We start from the raw sequence: 9,003 nt of genomic DNA on the forward strand, positions 1-9,003 counted from the left end.
GAGCTGCTCAAGAGTAGAGACTATATTTCACTCAATGTTACTCACAACAGTGTGAGTCATTAGTAAAAGTTTTCTGAATGAATAAATCCAGCCCTATGTTCAGTTTCATTAGCGGCTTCTGTGATTGGAACGTGTCCCACAAAGTCCATGTGTTGAGAACATAAAATATAAGCTCCAATGCAGTAGTATCGGGGCCTTCCTAACGGGTGAATAGATCTTGAGGCCTTCTGGCCTCATGTATGGATTAATGTTGCCATCTCAGGAGTGGGTGAGTCATGATAAGAGTGGGTTTGTTATAAAAGTGAGTTCAGCAATCTTACTTGCTTGCTGTCTCTAGCACATGCTCTCTTGCCCTTCCACTTCCTGCTAATGGGATGATGCAGTAAGAAGGCCCTCACCAAATACAGCCCCTTGATATTGGACTTCCCAGGCCTTAGAATCATGAACCAAATAAAGTTCTACCGTTTATAAATTATGTAGTTTGTGGTATTCTGTTATAGTAGCAAAAATGGACTAAGACAGTGACCTAGTCACATCTATCTTTCTCACCTTTACTTTCACTCACTGCAAATTAGACATGAAGTTACATAGATGAGACAGGAAGGTTTTTGACTCCTCACTATGGCTTGGGGCATTGGTTTTCTAGAGCTGCCATAACAAAGTACCACCGACTGGGTGGCTTAAACAACAGAAATTCATTTTCTCATAGTTCTGGAGACTGGAAATACAATGTCAAAGTGTCAACAGGGTTGGTTTCTTCTGTCTCTCTCCTTGGCTTGCAGATGACTGCCTTCTTGTTGTGTTCTTGTGTGACCTTTCCTTTGTATGCACACATCCTTGGTGTCTCCTTATGTGTCCAGATGTCCTCTTTTTATAAGGACACATGCACTTTGGATTAGGGCCCACCCATGTGACCTCATCCTAATTTAATCACCTTGTTTTAATTTAATCATCATATCTTCAGTATAGTCCTATCCTGATATACTGTGGGTTAGGACCCAGCATGATTTTTTGGGGGGAGGGGCACAATTCAGTCCATAAAACTTAGTCTTCTCCATTGTGCTGATTCCCACAAAGGAGCCAGTGAGTGGCAGGCTCCACTGGGAAACTCATTCCAAGTCCTGACCTTGCCCTAAAGTAGGGGAATTTGGAATTATTGCTCCTTTCTAGAGTAGATCAGTGTAAAGAGGGGCCCATGACATGTACTGAACAACCCCAACCCTTGTGGGAAGCCCCAGAGGATAGCCAGGACACTGGAGAAGGAGACATGGCAAATGCTTCACCGTTACCTTTTAAGAATCTTTGGAGTAGCTGAGAGCATCAGCTTCCTTTTCTAGAGAATATTTTCCAAACTGAGAGAAAAGTAAAATTTTCTTGATTCTCCCTTCCTTTCCTAACCTTGTCTCTCTAGCACTGGTGGAAATTGCAAAAGATAATGAGGTAAACAAAACACAAAGAGGCAGAAATATAGTTTGCACCATGGACTCTTGCATAAGTGAGAAGTGGGCAAAGATTGTGCCTTGTTCATTTGCAGAGACTTTGCAGCCTGTTATGAACTGAATGTTTGTGTCCCCCTACCCCCAAATTCATATACTGAAGCCTCACTTTCAGGATTTAGAGTAACAAAATAATTTAGGTTAAGTGAGGTCTTAAGGGAGAGCTCTGATTCAATAGGCTTAGTGTCTTTATAAAAAGAGACACTAAGAAGAACTTTTTCTCTGGCTCTCTCTATTCACATACCGAGGAAAGGCCGTATGAGGACATAGTGAGAAGGTGGCAGGAAAAGACCCATCAGCAGAAGCCAAATTGACCAGAACCTTGACCTCGGACTTGTAGCCTGCAGAACAATGAGAAAATAACTTGCTACTGTTTTAGCCACCCAGCCTATGATTTTTGTTATTGGCAACCTAAGTAAAATAAGACATAGCTTTGGGATATGCTTTCTACATAGTGAGTAGTCAATACATGTTGAATATGTAGATATATAATGATTTGTTTATAAAAAAGAGTTCTGTTAAAAATAACTATCTCTGAAGATTGTGACTGTGGGTGATTTTCATTTGGTTACTTCCTTTTCCATATGATCTGAACTCTTTACAGTGTAGGTATATTACACTGTAAAGTTTTTTAGAAAGCAATTTTAAAAGCCTTATATCATACATAGCTAGATGGCTTAATACTCACGGCACAGTAGGATGTAGTCATGGGTCACAGAGACAATGTTCTGGACCTTAGAGCAGCAGACACATCCCTTGCGGGCTGCGCATGATGTCTCCTACCAAGGCAAAGCCATCTGTTAGGGTGAATTTTCTGAAAATCTGCTTATATGTGCTAGGATGGATGTCACAGGTGTGAGCTCTGTAAGGCTAGGGACAGTGTCTGGTTTTGCTTATCATTATATTCTCAGTACCTAAGACAGTGGCACATAGCAGCTAATTTTTTTTTTTGATAGTTAAAAGAAAATAAAAACCATCATTCAATGATTAACTATGTAGAGTAATAAACATTTGATGAACAATCAAATGAATGACTGAAGGGTATCCCAGACATAATATTTCTTTTGAAATTTCAGAGTGGGTATATCTGACAAGAATCAAGTAACAGGAGGTCGTGGTGGGGAAATGAAGGAGGGCCAGGTGGCGTGCAGAGGAATAAACCACTGCTTAAACCTCACTTGCTGAATTGCTGAGCTACTGTCCCTTGTTCTCTTCAGCACATTGTTGCCAATTGTTGGGAGCCCTTAAAATTCAGAATTAATGAACCTATCCAGTTATGGAGATCCTGGCTTGTTGGGAATTAAGTTCAAGAAACCTTAAGATTTCAATATAATTTGTGTGCTAGGGACCTCTTGTGGTAACTCTGTATACTTCATCTCTCAGCACCTAGAAATAGACACACACGCATGCATGCACGCGCACACACACGCGCGCACACACACACACACACACACACACTTCAAAGTGCAAAGTGAAAGAATTATTATTATTGCCAGATAATATATATGATTAATAATACTATATTATATTATACTTTTGAGACGGATCTTGGGCTCTGTCGCCCAGCGCTGGGAGTGGCAGTGCGGCGATCTCAGGCTCACTGGCAAGCTCCGGCCTCCCAGGTCACAGGGGGGCGCCATTGCTCCTGTCTCAGGCCTCCTGAGGTGGCTGGACTACAGCGCCGCGCCACCACACCAAGACCCTACACCGAGGCTAAATTTTTTTGTATTTACGTAAGAGGAGCGGGGTTTACCATGTTAGCCAGGATGGTTCGATTCTCCTGACCATTGTGAACGCCACCTGGGCCTCCCAAGAGTGCTGGATAGTGAGCCATCGCGCCTGGCCCTATTTGGAAATATTTTAACATGTTAAATGTTAAAATGTAAAAATACAAATATTTGATAAATGTCTAAAATTTTTCAATATCTCTTGTAAAGAGATTTAGGTGGGGCATGATGGCTCTAATCCTAGTACTTAGGGAGGCCAAAGCAGGAAGATCCAAGACCAGGGATTTAACACCAGCCTGGGCAACAAAGTGAGACCCTGTCTGTACAAACAAACAAATGAAGAAAACACAAAATAAACCTGGTGTGGTGGTGGTGGTATGCATCTGTGGTCTCAGCTACTTTGAAGGATGAGGCAGGAGGATTGCTCAAGCCCAGGAGTTTGAGGTTGCAGTGAGCTATGATCATGCCACTGCACTCCAGCCTGGGCAACAGGGCAAGACCTCATCTCTCTCGAAAAGAAAAGTAAATTTAAATTAAAGGGTGTGTGTGTGTTAAAGAATTTTAAAAAGGACTATTCCCAGCGTCAAGATGAGGAAAACAGGCATTCCTGTATGTTTCGTGGGAGTGGATATGGACACAACAATTACTACAATCACTTTTGGGAAAAAATTAGGCCTTACACTTTCTTTAAAACGTTCACATTTCCTGACCCAGTAATTCCGTTTCGAGGAAATTTTCCAGTAGGAAAGATGGAAAATACAGATAGGTTTCACATATTAGGATTTTCATCAAGTTATATAGTAGAAAAAACAAGCAAAAAAAATAAAAGATAGTTCAGTAAATTATATATTCATATAAACTGATATTACTTAAAATTATGGTTTCAATTATTATTTATTGACAGGGAAAAATACCTTTTTTTTTTTTTGAGATGGAGTTTCATTCTTGTTGCCATGGCTGGAGTGCAACAGTGGCATCTTGGCTCACTGCAACCTCCGCCTCTCAGGTTCAAGTGATTCTCCTGCCTCAGCCTTCTGAGTAGCTGGAATTACAGGCACCCGCCAACTCACCCAGCTAATTTTTTGTATTTTTAGTAGAGACAGGGTTTCACTATGTTGGCCAGGCTGGTCTCGAACTCCTGACCTTGTGATCTGCCCTCCTTGGCCTCCCAAAGTGCTGGGATTACAGGTGTGAGCCACCGTGCCCGGCTGACATGGCAGAATACTTATATGCAAAGGGAGTAAAGCAGAACATAGATCAATTACAACTGTAATTTATATATATACATGACAGGTGGAAGAAAGGAAAGAAAGATAAGGAAGCAAGGTTGGAAGGAAGAAAGGGAAGGAAGGAGGAAAGATATGAAAGAAGAAAGAAAGAAGAAGCTGGAAGGAAATCTACCAGAATGTTAACAGGTATTATTTTTGTGGGGAAATGTATTGAGCCATTTTCAATTTCCTTCCTTCAACTTCTCTGCATTTACCAAAATTTAGACAATAAATATTCCATCAAAAAATTAAACAAGTAATATAGACATAGTCTTATTATAAAATATTAGTTTGGATTTTATGTTTTTAAACTTAGAGCCCTACTATATATAGATATTATTCTAAAACTAGCTTTTCTCATTGTATCTTTTGGAGATAGTTCTATCTCAGGCTTTACAGTTCAGACTCACTCAAATAAATACTATTATTTTTTCATTCTGATAAACTTTCATTTGTTTTTGTTTTGTTTTGTTTTGTTTTGTTTTGAGAGAGTCTCACTCTGTCGTCCAGGCTGGAATGCAGTGGCGGAATCTCGGCTCATTACAACCTCTGGCCTCCTGGGCTCAAGCAAACCTCCTCCCTCAGTCTCCCAAGTAGCTGGGGCTACAGACTTGAGCCACCAATGCCTGGCTAACTTTTGTATTTTTTTTGTAGAGACTGGGTTTTGCCATGTTGCCCAGCCTGGTCTCCAACTCCTGAGCTCAAAGCAATCCACCTGCGTTGGCCTCCCAAAGTGCTGAGATTACAGGCGTGGGCCACCTTGCCCGGCGTATTAATTTTTATTTAGAAAAAAAGATCATTATTTTAAACTGAAAATGTATTTGTTGCTATCAGTTTAGTTTCAGATATATCCTTTCAGGGGAAATACCTTATTTCCACCAAAGAGGATAAGAGAAGTGTGATGAGGTCAGCGATTTCCTCTCTCATGAGGATGCAAGCTTATCTCTTAGAAAAAGCCACCCTGCTGAGGGAGAATTGGAGATGAAGGCGTCCAGTGCAGGGTGCTCATGGCCACCTTTGCCCATGATTTGGTAACCCTCGTTCAAGCTCACCTCCCTGAGGCTTGCAGGTTAGAATCCAGCAGGTTAATGAGTTCCTTAAAAGAGAAAGTTGTATAAACCTAAAGCAGCATGGTTGTAACAAAATGTACATTTTTGTTGTAACTTGTAACAACTACATGGTTGTAACAAAATGTAAATTTTTGTTGTAACTTATAACAAAATGTAACTTGTAACAAAATGTACGTTTTTTCTCTTTTTTAAAAGCAATCTCAAAAGCGCACATAAAATGTACAGTATTTAATGTATTTTCTGTGGAAAACTGGAAGTTGGAGTCCTTTTCAAAAGATTAGTTTTTTTTTCTTTTTATTTTTTTGAGACGGAGTCTCACTCTGTTGCCCAGGCTGGAGTGTAATGGTGTGATCTCTGCTTACTGCAACCTCTGCCTCCTGGTTTCAAGTGATTCACCTGCCTCAGCCTCCTGAGTAGCTTAGCAGAGGCTCACCACCACGCCCAGCTAATTTTGGTATTTTTAGTAGAGCTGGGGTTTCACCATGTTGGTCAGGCTGGTCTTGAACTCCTGACCTCAGGTGATCTGTTCAGCTCAGCCTCCCAAAGTGCCGGGATTACAGGGGTGAGCCACTGTGCCTGGCCAAAATTAGTTTTTTTTTTTTTTTTTCAGTGAAAACTACACACACACACAGTAAAATATGAAAGCAATCCAAAAAACACTGTTCCCTAGGTCTCTTTTCTCTCCCTCCAGAAGAAACTGTTAGCAGTTACTGATATACTCCACTAGTATATTATTTGCATAAAAATAGTGAGTCCAAATCTGTCTCTGACCCCCTTTACTAAAACACAAGTGGGAATGTACCATATACATACTCTCTAATGCCATGGGATTTTAACAAAATATAACAGTATATCTGGTAGACTTTAAAAACACACACACACATAATGAGACTTCAGCAGAACTTAAAAAAAAGTTGGGGATATTTACATTTCTGGCAATATGATAAATATTTTGAAAACTATTTCTGCTGTAAAAATATAAATGCTACATAAAATACAATTTTTAAAAACACATGTGGCTGAGTCGGTAAAAGTGAGGGAAATGAAACAAGGGTAGGAGCCCAGAGAACTGTGGAGTGAGGGCTGAAGATGTCAGCTCTCCCGAGGGCATCAGCTCCTCCCTGAGCCATCTTGAGTTCCTGCTGTCTTGTTAAAATTGTGGTAAATTGGTCGGGTGCGATGGCTCACGCCTGTAATCCCAGCACTTTGGGAAGCCAAGGTGGGCGGATCAGGAGGTCAGGAGTTTGAGACCAGCCTGACCAACATGGTGAAACCTCGTTTCTACTAAAAATACAAAAATTAACTGGGAGTGATGGCACACACCTGTATTCCCAGCTACTCAGGAGGCTGAGGCAGGAGAATTGCTTGAACCCGGGAGGCGGAGGTTGCCGTGAGCGGAGATCACGCTACTGCACTCCAGCCTGGGTGACAGAGTGAGACTCCATCTATGAATAAATAAATAAATAAATAAATAAATAAATAAATAAATAAATAAATTTGTGGTAAATTATACAGAACATAAGGCTTACCATTTTAACCATTTTTAAGTGTCCAATTCAGTGGCATTAAGTACATTCACCATGTGTGTAACTATCACCACTATTTCTGAAACTTTATTTCCTGAAACAGAAACTCGGTAACCATTAAGCAATAATCCCCATCTCCCTGTCCCCACCCCGCCCCTGGAAACTACTATTCTATTTTCTTTTTCTATGAATTCACTTGTTCTAGATACCTTATAGAAGTGGAATCATACAGTCCTTGCCATTTTGTCTGGCGTATTATACTTAGCATAATGTTTTCAAGGTTCATGTTGTAGTGTATATCACAACGTCAATCTTGATATGGCTAAACAATATTTTATTGTGTGAATATACCACATGTTGCTTATCTGTTCATCTGTCTATGGATACTTTTGTTATTACTTAATTTTTGAAACGAGTCTTGCTCTGCTGCCCAGGCTGGAGTGCAGATCATAGCACACTGCATCCTTAAACTCCTGGGCTTAAGTGATCCTCATGTCTCAGCCTCCCAAGTGGCTGGCACTATAGGTATGAGCCACTGTGCCTGGCTCAGTAATTACTTTAACAGATTAAACATGCCTATTAAAAGACATGGATTGGCTGAATGGATTTTTTTTTTTTTAAGGGTGGATGAAGATACTCCACGGAAATAGTCAAGTTTTTGTTTTAAAGTCTATTTAGTCTGATAAAATTATGGCCACCCTACTCTCTTTAGGTTCCTGTTTGCATGAAATATCATTTTTTCACCATTTCACTTTTAGCCTATGTGTGCCCCTTAGGTCCAAAATAAGTCTGTTGTAGACAGCACACAGTTAGATCTTGTACAAAATAACTTGGAGGATGCATATATAGGTTATAATTAAAACCCTACAATGCCTGGGCACGGTGGCTCACACCTCTAATCCCAGCACTTTGGGAGGCTGAGGTGGGCGGATCACCTGAGGTCAGGAGTTTGAGACCAGCCTGGCCAACATGGTGAAACCCCATCTCTACTAAAAATACAATAAAATTAGCTGGGCATGGTGGTGGGCCCCTGTAATCCCAGCTACTTGGGAGGCTGAGGCAGGAGAATCACTTGAACACAGGAGGCAGAGGTTGCAGTGAGCCGAGATCAAACCATTGCACTCCAGCCTAGGTGACAAGAGAAGACTCCATCTCAAAAAATCCAACCAACCAACCAACAAAAAAACTACCATAGTGAAAATTTTACTTACTGAAGGGGTGGCCTGCCCCTCCACACCTGTGAGCATTTCTCATTAGGTGGAACGAGAGACTTGAGAAAAGAAATGAGACACAGAGACAAAGTATAGAGAAAGAAAAAGTGGGCCCAGGGGACCCGCGCCAGCACTGGTCTCTGAGTTCCCTCAGTATTTATTGATCATTATCTTTACCATCTTAGAAAAAGGGAAGTGGCAGGATAATAGGATCATTGTAGGGAGGTCAGCAGTAAGACATATGAATAAAGATCTCTGTGACATAAGTTTAAGGAAAAGTGCTGTACCTTGATATGCATATGTAAACATCTCCACAAACCTTTTTAGTGCATAAAGAGCAGCATGTCCCACCTTTCGCCCTAAGGCGGTTTTCTCCTTTCTCAGTAAACAGAACACACAGATGTTACACCGAGATGTTCCATTGCCCAGGGACGGGCAGGAGACAGATGCTTTTCTCTATCTCAACTGCCAAGAGGCCTTCTTTTCTCTTATACTAGTCCTCCTCAGCACAGACCCTTAACAGGTGTCAGGCTGGGGGACGATCAGGTCTTTCCCTTCCCACGAGGCCATATTTCAGACTATCACATGGGGAGAAACCTTGGACAATACCTAGCTTTCCTAGGCAGAGGTCCCTGCAACCTTTGGCAGTGTACGTGTCCCTGGGTACTTGAGATTAAGAGAATGGTGATGACTTTTCACAAGCAT

Source organism: Rhinopithecus bieti, unplaced genomic scaffold, assembly GCF_001698545.2.
Source record: "Rhinopithecus bieti isolate Rb0 unplaced genomic scaffold, ASM169854v2 scaffold_18354, whole genome shotgun sequence".
Lineage (NCBI taxonomy): Eukaryota > Metazoa > Chordata > Mammalia > Primates > Cercopithecidae > Rhinopithecus > Rhinopithecus bieti.